This window comes from Rattus norvegicus, chromosome 7 (genome assembly GCF_036323735.1).
Source record: "Rattus norvegicus strain BN/NHsdMcwi chromosome 7, GRCr8, whole genome shotgun sequence".
Lineage (NCBI taxonomy): Eukaryota > Metazoa > Chordata > Mammalia > Rodentia > Muridae > Rattus > Rattus norvegicus.
This window is the reverse complement of record NC_086025.1, coordinates 11,905,018-11,920,694: the sequence shown is the minus strand read 5'-3', so window position 1 is coordinate 11,920,694 and position 15,677 is coordinate 11,905,018. Positions and strand designations below refer to the sequence as shown.

The 15,677-nt window shown below is 42.6% G+C and overlaps 1 protein-coding gene and 1 long non-coding RNA gene across 9 annotated transcripts in view; one reads left to right on the top strand and one right to left on the bottom strand.

Moving 5' to 3' along the window:
* The window catches only part of Brd4 (bromodomain containing 4), a 79,579-nt gene that overhangs the window by 25,881 nt on the left and 38,021 nt on the right, over nt 1-15,677 (top strand). The window lies entirely within an intron of this gene.
* LOC134479823 (uncharacterized) lies at nt 882-12,871 on the bottom strand. Its single transcript, XR_010053574.1, has 2 exons — nt 12,717-12,871; nt 882-5,769 (listed from the first exon to the last, which is right to left on the bottom strand). It is a non-coding gene; the product is annotated as an uncharacterized LOC134479823 (long non-coding RNA).

Below are 15,677 nucleotides of genomic sequence, written 5' to 3'. Positions count from 1 at the left end.
TATTTTCAGGCCTCTTTTTGTTGTTGTTGGTTTTGGGGTTTTTTTGTTTTTGTTTTGTTTTTGGAGACAGGGTATTTCTGTGTAGGCTTGGCTGTCCTGGAACTTGTTCTGAAGACCAGATTGACCTTGAACTTATAGATTCACCTGCCTTTGCCTCCACTGCCCAGCCTCAGGTCTGCTTTATAAATCTTGTTCTTTCATGGGTACTTAAACTTTGTTTTGAGTTAAAGGTATTTTTTTATTTGAGACCAGGCCCAGGCTGGTCTTAGAAACTTCCCAAGGAGCAGGGGAAGGGTAGGCTCTCAAGTATTAGGGACTGGAGACTGCAGCTTATCTTTTTGGTTGGGTGTGTCATTTCTCTGGGCAATGCTGTAGTAGCCTCCTTGAGTTGTTGGCTTTGGCAGTGGATAGCTGTTGATCTCAGGTTCTTAGGTGTTTCTGCAGCAATGTGGTCTTGGTCAGATCCACCGTTCAAGGGTCTTTGAAAGGATTCTTGTCATTAGCCATGAGCAGAGTTGTCTTCCCAGAATCTTTCAAGTCCAAAATTGTGGAATAGAATACATTCATTCATATCTGGAGAAATGTTTTATTTGCCCAAAGAACCTTCTTTGGATAAGCCATTTTCTCTGTATTACACTAAATAGTTTAAATAACAACTGGCTTCTTGGCTTACCATTTCCAGCAAAAAAAGAGATCTTCCACAGTATAGATAACTCATATGAGCCTCAGATGGCTGTGAAACAGAACTCTTTGTTTCGTTTCTAGATATTTGTTTCCTTGAGTACTGCCTAGGTGATCTAGCTGAATTTTTATCCTATCTTGATCTGTTTTGTTACTTGTTTTGTTTGTGAGACCTGTGGGTCAAGACCCTCTGGTAGGAAGAGAATGACCCTATCATGGGGGTCTCATCTATCAAAAAATAATACGCAATTTATAAAAGTAGTAAACTACAGCTGTGAACTGGCAGCAAATTAATTGGGGGTCACCACAGCATGAGGCTGTAGCATTATCAAGGTTGAGAAGCACCTACCTTCCTTAATGTTATCTTTGTGGGACAGGATGTCTATGGTGTAGAAGTCTTTCTGTAGTAGGTTCTAGCTGAAACTAGACTTGGAAATGACTTTCAGTGGGGCAGGAGAGATAAATGATAGTTCATTAAGAGCATGGGCTGTTCTTCCAGGGGACCTGGGTGCAATTCCTGACCCCCCACAGGACAGCTCAAAACTGTGACCTCAGTTCCAGGAGATCTAGTACCCTCACCCAGACCTACACATAGGCAAAACATCAATATACATAAAAATAAATAATTAAAATGGCTGTGAGAATGACTGCCAGATTAAGTAAGATTAAGTAAGGAATTACTTATTTATAATTCCCTCCGAGTGGAATTGTGCCCTACCCTAAGCATATGACAGTTGATGAGTACCGTGGCCTCTGTTGAGATGGAAGAAAGTGATGCCACCCGAATTCCTAAAAATTTTCCAAAAGATGTGAACATTCTTTTCCTCTGTTAGCCTATCCCACCTCATTTATTTTACTTTACATCTGTAACCTCCATCCCTTGAAGTTGAGAGTGATTTGGAGGTGAATTTCTCCCTTTTGTTGTTGGCTGAGGCTAAGTCTCTACTGTTCAGTTTGTGTCTGGTCTTGTTATTGGTTCCATAATTTATAAAGTGAAAAAGATCAAGTTTTGGGGTGAAAAATGAGAGTAAGGGGTTGGGGATTTAGCTCAGTGGTAGAGCGCTTGCCTAGGAAGCGCAAGGCCCTGGGTTCGGTCCCCAGCTCCGAAAAAAAAGAACCAAAAAAAAAAAAAAAAAAAAAGAAAGAAAGAAAAAATGAGAGTAAACTGAGTGAGATCAATTTATGCATAGTGGCTTCTCTTTTTGACTTCTCTTTGTTCTAAATATAGAACATACTGGAGAGATAAAAATTCTGACTGGGTTGTTCTGTGCCTCTCACTCAGCAATGCTTAATTAAAGGGTCTATTTAGGAGGATGCCCCTCTGCACAGAAGGAATTGTGTATATCTGAAAATGCAGCCGCATAAGCCTCTGGGTTTGCTCACTGTAACTTGCTTGAGAGGTTGGGATTCAGGATCGCACATTATTGTTGGCATAGCAATTAGTAGGTAAAATAGCAAAATGTACAATGAACCACCAAAGTTGTAATGTAGGCTTGGCTTAATGAATTGTCTTATGCAAAGTAATAGATTGACTACTTTTTCTTTAGCTTTACACTTGGGATTGTAGCTGTTGAAGACTGGAAGCTGTAGCTGAGATTCCACAGTCTTATCTTAAAGCTGGGAAATCAGGTTTAGATTACTTAGCACTTGAATGGCATGTTCTAGTGAGGGACATTTCTTCCCCTTGGTGGACTGTGTAGTGCCATTTCCATTTATTATTCTGTGGAGGGAATGAGAAAAGATACACCACAGAGCCTCAGTATAAAAGTCCCATTTCACCTCACCTGGCTCTCAATCCTTTGCTCCTCCTCCTCTTCCTCTTTTCTTAGCATCTACTTTATTCCCAAGGGGCTGTCTGTCTGGGGCCGTGAGGACAAATGTTTTGGAATCAGATCTTTAAAAAGCCTTGTAGAGCAACAGAATATGTAATAAATAAGTTATTTGTTGAGTGGGTGAGTGAGAGATCCAGTAGTACACATTTCAAATGACAGAAATGAGGTGATGAAGTCATCCTCAGGCCAACTATTGCTTTGTGTGCAGTCTCCTCTTTATCTTACAAGCAACTTTTTTGGGGGGGCGGGTAAGAGAGAGGCAATCAAAACTCAGAAGCAGCCCTTATAAATATTTGTTAGTGAGCAGGTAGCTCTAAACAGTGGATGGATTGGAGGAGCACTTTACATCCTTACTGTTAACTCATTGAGAGGGCTTTTGTGGTTTTTTGTTTGTTTGTTTGTTTGTTTGTTTGTTTTTGTTTAAGAATAATTTATTGTATGTATGTGAGTCCACTGTAGCTGTCCTCAGACACACCAGAAGAGAGCATCAGATCCCATTACAGATGGTTGTGAGCCACCCTGTGGTTGCTGGGAATTGAACTCAGGACCTCTGGAAGAGCAGTCAGTGCTCTTAACTGCTGAGCCATCTCTCCAGCCCACTTCTGTGGTATTCATTGTGTCATGGTGCTTATTTTCCATCTAGGTCCTGCTGCAGTAGTCACGTATTCTTTTACCTCTGTAACTCAAGATCCCCTCCCCTCTTTAATAGATGTCTCTCTAAGAGGACACAGGAAAGGAAGTGAGCCAGCTCCAGGAGGGACTCCTGTGGGTTGTTGGATGTCATGTTTTAAAAACATGTCTTAGAATGAAAAAGGAACAATAGAAACATGAAAAGTGCTGTATTGGGGATGTGTGTGGATTCTATGAATTCAGACTCTGTAGGACAGAACTAGAACCTGGAGGCACAGAATATGGTGGCTGGGCCCTGGAGGAGAGGGCAGTCCACTTTGCGTAGATTCTCCCATGGTTTGGTGTTCTGTGTTAAAATGATGGAAAAGTCTTCTCTCGGGCTTAGGGCATTTATTTATTTGGGTGGTGTTTTGGGGTTGTTCTTGCACCGCTTTTTATCATTAAAGGGTGTAAGTTTATACTAGATTTAATAAGGCTTTTGTTTTTCAGCACCCATAGTATATTTCTTCACCTGAAAGTAATGCTTTTTTTTTTTTTTTTTTGTTCTTTTTTGTTCTTTTTTTCAGAGCTGGGGACTGAACCCAGGGCCTTACGCTTCCTAGGCAAGCGCTCTACCACTGAGCTAAATCCCCAACCCCGAAAGTAATGCATTTTGATGCCATTTCTATGGCAACTAGTGAACTCCAAGGGAGCAGATTCTATTTTTGTGTCTACCTTGATAACAGGATTAGTTGAAGGCATATCTAAAATTCTGTTGTAAGTCATTGCTACTTTTTGAAGAGATTTGAACTTATCCAGTATAATTTTTAAAAATTAATCATTTTTTCATTAACTGTATAACTTCACTGGCTTGTAACTCGAAGTAGACCAGGCTACCCTTGAACTCAAGAGATCCCCCTGCCTCTGCTTCTGGGCTTAAAGGCATGTCTTCAGGCTTGGCTAGTACAAATTTTTACCATTGACTACTGTATATCCTTTTTGTGATTGAGAATGTGACTACTTCTCAACCTTCACCTACTGCCTCAGGAAGCTTTTCTTGACCCAAGCCTCTTACTGCTGAAGTAAGCACCTGTGTCACCTTGTGAGGTTGCCCGCTGTCCAGACCCAGTTACAAGGTGCTTCAGTCTCCTAGCTCATGTTCTATTTTGTTAGATTTAAGTTACATGGAACAGTTCAGAGTAAGGAAAAATGCTCTTATTTTCAGGTTGGGGGCACGAAAACAAATACATATATCTTGGAGGGTTTTTTGTTTGTTTTTTATTTTGAGAGAGGGTCTCGTGTGACTGAGGCTGCCCTTGAACTTGCTTCAACAGATGTGCAACACTAGCTAAAAACCAAGTTTTCTCCTGGAATTATTTGGTGATAACACCCACCTCCTGATCGGCTTTTGACTTAAGCATCAGTTAATTGAACCTAGACATGAGAGTGGGGGTAAGAGAGAGCTAACTAGGGGTTGGGGATTTAGCTCAGTGGTAGAGCGCTTGCCTTGCAAGCTCAAGGCCCTGGGTTCGGGCCCCAACTCCGGAAAAAAAAAAAAAAAAAGAGAGAGAGAGAGAGAGAGCTAACTAACAAAGACAAGCTGAGGTAGAACACTAGAACCACCTTCCTTCCTCCCTCCCTCCCTCCCTCCCTCCCTCCCTCCCTCCCTCCCTTCCTTCCTGCATTGGTATTTTGCCTGCATATATGTCTGTGTGAGGATATTGAATCCCCTGGAACTGGAGTTACAGGCAGATGTGAGCTGCCATGTAGGTGCTGGGAATAGAACCTGGTTCTTCCTTAGGAAGAAAAGTTGAGCCATTTCTCCAGACCCACAAGCATTTCATTTCATTTGTTTGGGCTGTTTTCTTTTGGATTGTTTTGGACAGAGGGAGGGGCTTATTGGAGTGCATGCCTGTGGGAGTTGCTTTGATGGAGATGGGTATTCTCATGGTCATATTTGCCACCTTAGGAGGGCTCAGGAGTCTATTCCTATAACCTTTCTGTTCTTTAAGCAGATGGTTTGGTAAGCATGTTTTTCAGCTCATCAAAGAACTCATTCACAGAACAGTATGCTTAGAAGTCTGACTTTCTCTGTCTGCTAGAGAAGGTGCCTTAACTTCCCGCTCTTGGTACTGCTGTGAAGGGTCCTGAATGTCCCCTCACTTGTGACAGAGCACTGGGTTATGTACCACAAGCTGCTCAGCTATTGCAGCGTGAGAGGGGTGTGGGTGAGGATGCTAACTTTTCTGTATCCTCCTGGAAAAGCCATCTAAGGGGCTGAAAAGCCTATCATAGTATAAATATATTTACTTGTTAAGACTCTGAAACTTTCGGCTGGGGATTTAGCTCAGTGGTAGAGCGCTTACCTAGGAAGCGCAAGGCCCTGGGTTCGGTCCCCAGCTCCGAAAAAAACAACAACAACAACAACAACAACAACAAAAAAAAAGACTCTGAAACTTTCTAGATTGATTGGTTATCCCTTTTTCTTTAGTGTATTTTTCTTGTTTGTTCTAAGATGTTCTGTCAGGGCTAGAGAGATGGCGAGTGATTAAGAACACTGACTGCATGTACTTATTGGCTTCATTTTTCAGCAGAGCCAAGGTAGCCTCCATGTTCACGGCTGCAGCCCAGGGTAAGGCCGATTTCCCTGTAAGGAGATAAACACCAGAGTCAGGCGCATGTCAGGTTCTCCATTACAGAACGGGCAGAAATGTGTAGAAAATGGCCTGACAGGGGCTGGAGAGATGGCTCAGTGGTCAAGAGCATTGACTGCTCTTCCAGAGGTCCTGAGTCCAATTCCCAATAACCACGTCTGCTCGCAACCATCTGTAATGGCATCTGATGCCCTCTTCTGGTGTGTCTGAAGTCAGTGACAGTATACTCATATACATAAAATAAGTCCTTAAAAGAAAAAATTTCCTTCAGTCTCAGCCATGTGTGGAAGCCTCTTCTGTATCACACTTTAATATTTTTAGAGTGGTTTCTGCTTCTCCCTTTGCATGTACAGTTTGGCTTTTGGAGGACATAAGTTACAACAGCCTAAGACGGTAAAGCCTTTCTCTGCCACTTCTAACCTGTCGTGCTATGTCGCCTTTGGTCTTGATGTTGAATCCAGTCCTTTTAGGCTCTTGAGTTATTTTTGAGTCTTAGCCCAGTCTTTTCTCACCTGTCTTGGAGGATGTGTGCACTAGGGATGGATACTAGGGCCTTATGCGAGATAAATCTGTACTCTACACTGATTTATGCCTTTAGCACCTCCTTCCCCTTTGTGGTTTGGTTTTGTTCCTTTAGGAGCCTCTATGCTAAACTTATTTTCCTTCCTCTCAACAAGCTTCTTAAAGGATTTGTATAATGCCTACCCTAAGTAAGCTGGAGAAATTGCCATCCTAGTGGGTGCAGGGTCTTTTCTTTTTAGTCTCCTCAGAACTCCCTGTGCAAACCTGAGGAGCAGAATTGAGATCCCAGAACCTTTGTGAAAGCCATGGAGGTGTAGCCGCCATCTGTTATTCTAACATTAATGAAGCAAAGACAGGATCACCAGGATAAGCTGGGTAGTTAGACTAGGTGATCATCAAGCTCTGCGCTCAATAGAGAGATCCTATCTTAAAGTAGATTGCAAAAAGATATCCAGTATCAACTTCAGGCCTATAAGCATGCCCCTTCCCCCCTACCTGTCTGCACATGCATGCTAAAATAATGACATTTTTGTTGGGTGTGGTGGTGCATGTTTCTAATTTAGATACTTAGAAGGCAGAGCTGGATGATCATGAATTCAAGGCCTACCTGGGCAACTTTGTCTCAGAAGACAAACAGGAGGACATGCCTTGTAGTCAGGGATGTAAATGGGTATTTGTACACCTATACCTACCTATGTAACAGCATGGTTCACAATAACCATACAAACTGTAAAAATAAGGAGTTGGGGTGGCGCTAGGAAGATAGCTTGATGGTTAAGAGCACTGGCTGATCTAACAGAGAACTCCTGTTTTTTTTTCCAGCACCTATAAGGTGGCTTACAACCATCTGTGATTCTAGTTCCATGGGATTAGAGTCTTTCTTCTGACCTCTTTGTCACCAGGCATGTATGCAGGATGCATAAATACATATTTATTTAAATGAAATAAGCCATGAAGTTCCACTCAAGTGAGGCTTGTAGATATGGAATGTAGTTGGGTGGAACTGAAATGAGAGAAGTGCAGAGAGCTAGAGATGTGCGGTGTGGTTAATGTGTAGTAATGTGGTTAATGTGGTTACTGTATAGTAACAGGAACGCACTTAAAGCTCCGAGGCCAAAGCAGGGGCACCTAGAGACCAGATCAGGCTGCTCTGTGTCAGTGACATCTCTGAAAGGGTAAGGAGAGCTGGCTTGTGTGTGGCTCGTACCTTCAGTCTCAGTGCTGAGGATCTCTTTGAGTTTGAGGCCAGCCTGGTCTACAGAGTTATTAGTTCCAGACCAGCCAGGGATACAAAGATAGATCCTGACTCAAACCAAGCATGAGATTTGGGCCTTGTCCTCTTAATACCTTAGCAGAAAAACAGGAAAACTGAAAAAAAATTTTTTATCACTTATTGAGATCTCCTGGATTGTTTCCAAAAATATCTTCTCCCATTTACACTTATTACATGGTTTTCGTTGAAGGAAGCATTCTGAATTACAGGCATGCACTGCTAGCATTAAGTGTGTGCAGTGCTGGGACTTGAAATAAAAGTTTCTGCATCTAACTAACTACTCCTAAGGTCTATATGCCCAGTCCCAATCATGTATTTTCGAATGAAAAAATTGCCTCAAAGTCAAGATGCACAGTGCGGAGTGCTAAGATTAGGTCTGCAGGGGGTTGGGGATTTAGCTCAGTGGTAGAGCGCTTGCCTAGGAAGCGCAAGGCCCTGGGTTCGGTCCCCAGCTTCGAAAAAAAGAACCAAAAAAAAAAAAAAAGATTAGGTCTGCAATATTAAATGATTTTTAAAATTATATTTTGGGTTTGCAAAAGAATGCAGGTGCTTATGTGAAAATCAGAGGATAACTTTTGGGTGTTGGTTTTCCTCCTGTGGGTTATGAGGATCGATCAAACACAGGTTGTCAGGCTTCTACAGTAAACCCTTTTACCCACTGAAGGATCTTACTTTCCCCAACTCTGCCTCTTTTGTTGTTTTGGAAGACCTGGCTGGCCTAAAAACGTAGCCTAGCCAGTAATTCATGTTGTTGTTATAAAAAGTGATCATATATTGAAAAATTTGAGCGTAGGGGTTTACCAAGCAAATTGTTAACTTTAATCTCCCCTTTTTATGTTAATGTGCCACGTGACTTATCACATTTGTGTTGGATATACATAGACACAATGTCATTGATGCAATTTCCATTTTGGGGGCACTCCACCAGACCCTTTTACTCTCCTTTCTAAATGATGCTGAAGTCTCTGGGCCTTTCTTCTTGGGCGAATTCTTGGCTGGTATTTCATGTGTCCTAATGAGATCTCAGGCGGTGAGCACCCAGTCTCTGCTTTCTTAGCACTGTGTTGAGGTAAACTCATGGAAGGCAGCGAATCAGCCAAATCTCTTACCTCATGGCATAGAGGGCAGGTTACTGTGATTAGAACTCCTCCCTGCCCTGGGTAAGACATCAAGAGTGCGGGAAATCTATCTGGAAAAGCTGTAATGTGTGATTCCATTTTCTCTGCATTTTATATCAAGGTGAATGTGGTTTGAATATGCTTGGCCCTTGGGAAGTGGAAGTGGCCCTGTTAGGAGGTGTGTGTGGCCTTGTAAGAGGAAGTGTATCAATACTGGGGTGAACTTTGAAGCTTCACCTAGTGGGGAAGAGTCAGTTTCTCCTGGCTGCAGTTGGATCAAGATGCAGAACTCTCAGTTCTTCTCTAGTACCATGTCTACCTGTATGCTGCTTTGCTTCCTGCCATGATGTTAATGGATTGAACATCCAAAAATGCAAGCCAACCTCAATTAAATATTGTTTCTTATACAAGTTGCCTTGGTCATGGTGTCTCTTCACAGCAGTGGAAACCCTAACTAAGAACTAAGTGGGCCTCATTTTAACAAGTAGTTTTTTTTTTTTTTTCTTTCTTCTTTTTTCTTTTTTTCAGAGCTGGGGACCGAACCCAGGGCCTTGCCCTCGCTAGGCAAGCGCTCTACCACTGAGCTAAATCCCCAACCCCTTAACAAGTAGTTTTAACAACTACTATTGTTCCTACTCAAACCCGACTGTTTAAGATCTTTTAACTTTTTTTTCTTTTTTGTTTTTCCTATACTAGGAACTATTTTATTAGCCAGGAGATGGGAAACAGATAATGAAATAGAGAATAAAAGTGAAACAAAGGTAGTTTTCTATTTCTTTTTCTCCTCTGGAGTATGTGTATGCCCTGTGTGTTTCATTCTTTTTCCCTCCCTCCCTCCCTCCCTCCTTCCTTCCTTCCTTCCTTCCTTCCTTCCTTCCTTCCTTCCTTCCTTCCTTCCTTCCTTCCGTCCATTTTATGTCCTGATCACAGCCCCCTCCTCACCTCTCAGTGTCCCCTTTCATACTGTCCCCTTCCCCATCTCTCATCACCTCTGAGAAGGGGAGGTCTTCTATTGCTACCTTGGCACCTCAAGACTCTGCAGGACTAGCTATATTCTTTCCTACTGAGGCCAGGCGAGACAGCCTGGGTAGTGGCACAGGTCCACAGGCAGGCAACAGATTCAGGGTAAGCTGCATGAAGGCCAAGCTGCACATTTGCTATACATATATGTGGGGTGTCTAGGTCTAGCCTCCTTGGTTGGTGGTTCGGTCTCTGGGAGCCCCCAAAGGTCCAAGTTAGTTGACTCTGTTGATCTTGTGAATTCCCTGCCCACTCTGGGTTCCTCAGTTCTTCTTCCAGTTCTTCTACAAGCCCCAACTCCATAGCTAGGTCTGATGCTTGGCTATGAAGCTCTGCATCTGTTTCTGTCAGCTGCTAGGTGGAGCCTTTCAGGGGACAGTCTGCGAGCATATCATTAATAGTGTCTGTCGGGGATTAATAGTGTCAGGGATTGGTTCTTGCCCATGGGATGGGTTCCAAGTCTCTGTCTCTGCTCCATCTTTGTTCCTGTACTTCCTGTAGGCAGGACAAATTTTGGGTGAAAGGTTTTGTGGGTGGGTTGGTTTCTTTATCTCTCTACTGGGAGTCCTGCCTGGCCATAGGAGGTGGCCACTTCAGGCTCTGTATACTGCACTACTAGGAGTCTCAGCTGAGCCATCCTTAGAGACAGACTACATAGAGCCTCCCCCAGCCCCAGCCAATTTTCTTTCACTTTCCTGGCCCTCTATGAAAATTAGTCCCCCCCCCCCCAAAGTGTTCAATACAGAAGCAACAAGTTGTTCTATGAAGTGTTCATCTGGGGAGTGATATGTGTAATAGTCTGTACCTAGATTTAGTTTGCTTTGGCTGAAAGCTCCCTGTCAGTGAATGCTGGTTTCCTCTTAGTGTTGTGTGTTTTTTTTGGGGGGGGGGGGTTAGAGTAGGAGTTAGTGTATCCCAAGTAGGCCTCAAACTGGGTGATGATTTTAAACTTCTGATTTTCTTGGTTCTACCCACCCCTGTCTTGGGGTTATAGGTAGAGAGGCATGTGCTGCCATGTCCAAATGGTGTGACTACCACCTGAACTGTGTCTCTAGCCTAACTTTTTCTTAATTAGACCCAGAAGACAGATAGTCTGCAGTGGAGTACACTTACGGATTCTGAGTCTCAGATGCCAACCTGGGTGCTCCCGAGGTGCCTCTGGATACCTAGATGCGCCAGGGAGGGACTGGTTATCATTGCCCTCTCACAGAGACAAGAGGAAGGAAGAGGATTAGGAACCCCAAGAGGAAAGGAGACCTGTCTTACCTTAACGTGATTATTTTTTTCTGTACCACTTCTATCCTCTCTCTTACTAGTGTTGAATTGGGGTCCTTGATTTTTGTGGGTTGCTTTGTGGAAGTAGGTAGAATTAGTGTCAAGTAGCAACATTATTTCTTGCAAAGTCATGGCTCTTAGTCAAGTGATTTTTTTTTTTTTTTTGTTTTCTGCTTTTAACTATTGTCATTTAAAATGATATAGGGTTTATTTTAGCCTCTATTCATGCTGGAAGTTACTGCGAAGGCATCAGTTTAAATCCAAGCACCCCCTCCAGCTGACTTGATTAAATTGTCTATACGATCTAAAATAGAGCACTGGCTGAGGTCTCTGGTGACCTTTTTTTAGGAAGCCAATAATCTCCTTGACCTGTATGCATATTTAGGAGCTTCATTGTCTTCAAAGGCATCTATGAGGGTTTAGAACTGGCTTTTTCTATATCCTCTGGTTTGTATTGGATATGGACATCTCATTTTAGATACTGTCTGCTGTGACTAACTGGGATCTTCTGGCTTTGGGTTACTGTTCACTTATTCCTTTGAAGGCCTGGAGTCTTCATAAGTCTGACATTAATTTTGTATTAACTTCCTGTGTTCATTTTACTTCCTTCTCCGTCCTGTATAGTTGGAGTTCATGATCAGATGTAAGTCAGGAAAGTGCCTAGAAATCGGGGCTAGGAGGATAAACTGGTCAGGGTTCAGTTCATAACACCACCCACATTGGGATTCACAGTCATTTATGGTTCTAGTTCCAGAAGATCTGATGCCCCCTTTGGGCCTTTGAAGACAGCAGGCACACATGTGATACACATACCTAGATGCAGACATAAACGTTCATATTACATAAAGTAAGTATTTTTTAAGAGCCTAGAAATCAACCCATATAACATGGGTGTAGTGGAACATGCCTTTAATCTCAACACTTGTGGGGCAGAGACAAGTGGATCTCTGAGTTTGAGGCTAGCCTTGTCTACATAGTGAGTTTCAGAATAGTCAGAGCTACATAGTGAGACCTTGTTTGTGTCAACTCTGCCTTCCACAAACAATAGCTTCATAACAAGAGCTTGATAATAGTATTGGCATGCATATGGACTCCAGCAGAGTGCATGGGTGCTTAACTTGCTGTTTTTATATGTGTGGTGGGTTTTTGTTGTTGTTAGGTTTTTTTTGTTTTTTTAAGTGTAAATAGCTATAGGTATTCACAGACCTGCCACCACATCTGCTTTTTTTCTGTTGTTCCATGTGTCTGTTCATCTGAACCTAACATCATCTGAAAACATTTTTTTAAAGATTTATTTTTATTTATACGAGTACACTGTAGCTGTCTTCAGACACACCAGAAGAAGACATTAGAACCCATTACAGATGGTTGTGAGCCACCATGTGGTTGCTGGGAATTGAACTCAGGACCTCTGGAAGAGCAGTCAGTGCTCTAACCGCTGAGCCATCTCTCCATCCCTGAAAAAAAATTTTTAATGAACTTTTTATTAGCCGGGAATGAAGCTTGCATTGCCCTTAATTCCAGCACTTAGGGGAGGGGTGGGTGGATCTCTGGATTCAAGGACAGCCTGGTCTGCAGAGTGAGTTCCAAAATAGCAAGGGCTGCACAGAGAAACCCTGTTTCAAAAAAAACCAAATATTTTCCTTTTCCTTTTCTTCAGAAAGTCTAGAAATGTGTGGAACAGAGCCTCCAAACTGGCCCTGGAGTTTTATTCCTCTGTGACTGGGCTTACCTGTTTTCTTGTCCATGGTTGCTTTCCCACTGTGTTAACAACAGAAGAATGAATTACTTTGAGAGATTATTTAGGGTTCTGTACAGGGAAAGTTACCCAGCAGTCTTCACTGTGTCCATACCAGTGCTTGGTCTGGTTTGATTTTCGTTATTTTCATGTATGTTGCTTAAACATTTTAAGTTCATGCATCTTTCTGCCCAGATTTAACAGTTATGATGTAACTTGTATGTAACAGTTGTTGTTTTTATTTGTACATTTGCTGCTTGTCCCTCTAAGTTGCTGGCATCCTTTACAGAGAAGAGGGAAACAGTTCAGCTTTCTCACACTCCCAGTGTAGCTGGCCTGCCTATTGCTTTTTGAGGGAAAAGCACTGGAACTCTAGTTGATGGGGCTGCAGCCAGACCCAGCCTGGCTTCTGGTCTTCTTCCTGGCTGCACGATCTTTGTTGGCCCATGTTCCCTACAGTTGGGAGACAGAACTTCAGTGTATCTCACATTCCCTTAGCGAGAAGGCTGGCTTATCGCCACCCTCACTCATCTGGTTCTAGTGAAGACACAGAGCCTGCAGTACTGCAGAGTCTGAGGTAATGGGGCCCAACTTGTCATGTGTTTGGGGTGGGGGGCAGGTTATATACAAGCTGAGCAATAAAGGATTAAGGCTTCTAAGAGCAGCCTTGGCACATAGCCGCTGGCCTGGCTCCAGGCAGTGCAGTCTGCTCCTGTCATGAGCGCTGTTCTCACCAGCTGCAAGAGCCAGTCAGATGGAACAGTAATTCCATTTGTGCTTCCCCACTGACACATACTGCACAGCTAAACAGTGCTGTCGTCGTGAGTGTGGAGTAGACACTGCTCTACGACCAGGAGAGGAATGGGCCTTCTCATTCTTGTTGTGTAACCAGTACTTCAGCAGAGATGTTCCTAGGACAGGGTAAGATGCTGCAACTTGATTTTTAATGAGAAATTATATGTTTAGTTTTTTCTTTTCTTTTTGATATTATAATATGATGACATCATTTCTCCTTTGCCTTTCTCCTTCTAGTCCCTCCTGTGTACCTCTCCTTGCTTTCACAATAATGGCCTTTAAAAAAATTGATTGTTTAGATGCATATATTTAATACACATATATTTATATTTATTCTACTCAATGTATGTAAATTTACTCTTATGTTTTCAGGGTTGACCATTTGAGTATTGGATAACCAGTTGGTGTCCTTTTCCCTGGAGAAGATTATTTTTAACACTCCGAGCATTTCTTAGTTGCCTGTAGTTCTTTGTTTAGGATTGAACTACATGACTACTCCTCCATCCCCGTTAGCATGTCTTTTGTTCTTGTTCAGCTCATGTTTAGGCTGTCATGTTGGTGAGACTTTACAGGTATAGCTTCTGACGTTATCAGGAGACAGTCTTAACAGCCAGCTCCCTGGTCCTCTAGCTCTTAGAATCTTTTTGCTACCTCTTCCACACTGTCCCATGAGCTTTAAGTGCAAGAGTGTTTTGTAGATAGATCCAATTGGGAGTGGCATTTCAGTTGGTTGTTACTATCTGTGTTGCAAAGAGAAGTTTCCTTGATGAGAAGTGAGGACTGCACTCATCTGTAGAGATTTAAAAAAAGGTTTAGAATATAGTTAGGGATTGGGCTGTTTTAGTCAGCTTCTCTTCCCAAATCTATAACTTCACCTAGCCCTGGGTTCTTGGCTAGTTTTCTAATACCAAGCATAATTTTCCTCCTGAATACAATTATAGAGCTATCTATTACTACCAAGATTTGTGTGCTGTGCCTGCCAGTCATTGATGCTTTCACAGAGTTGTAGCTAGATAGGATTGTTGATTGCTTCCCTTCTTTGGAAGCTTGCATGGTGCCTTATGGTACCATGAAAAGCTAGTTCTGAGTAAGGAGGCATTCAAGTTAGTTCCAGTTCAGGGGCCTCTGGGCCCTGTATCTGCAGTGCTTGATGTCTTCAGAAATAGGAACTTACCTTCCACCTCTCTAGAGCAGCCCAAGGCATAGCAATAACATGCATACATGTTTGAGAGCCTCTTAAACAACACTGGTGAACAACTCAGAAGAGTTGCATGGTGTTGGGTTTTCTGTTAGATGGTCTTAGTCTGTAGGAGGGACCACTGCCATCCCAAATGAGAAACTTTGATTCAAGCTATGTATGTATAGTTATAAAAACTGAATGAGTTAATGCTGTGATTGATTCCTTATGGCTTTTTCAGATATTCTTACTGTTGTCATATTCTGTATTTTTCTCCTCCCTCAGTCATTCATTCATTCATTCATTCAGTCAGTCAGTCTGTCTCTCTCTCTCTCTCTCTCTCTCACACACACACACACACACACACACACACACACACACACACACACACACACACACACACACCCAGATCAGATCACTCATACCTTGTTACTCACCACTCTGTTTCCTCAACCCCTTACCCTGGCAATGGTCCTTTTCCTCCTGGTTTTTGGAGTTACTCCAGTGTATGTACTCACATCTGAAGATTAGGAGTTAGGAGCCTCCAGTGAGACAGAAGATGTTTGTCTTTCTGGATCTGGGTTATTACCTTATTCAGTATGATCTTTTGTAGTTCCATTCATTTACCTATAAAGTCTTTGTTTCATTTTTCTGACTGTATTTTGCCAATTATCCTGGGTCCCCCCCACCCCCCTTTATTCCTGGGAATACTGGGTCACTTCCTCAAATGCTTTATTTTCAAGTATTTGCACTTGTAAAAAGGTGTTATTCTCTGTCTGTTTTCCATGTCTTAAGGATATATGTAAATTTGAATGTATTTTCCCCTATGGGCCTGGAGCTAGCCATATTGGTCAGAAGGAAACAAGTTTGACCTGTGTTCGTTGTCTCTTCTTACATCCCAAGCTTCAACTGGGAATTGTGCTTCAGATTTTGCCTGTAATGATATCCAAGTCTCCTTGTAAACAGATGGCCAATTACCACAA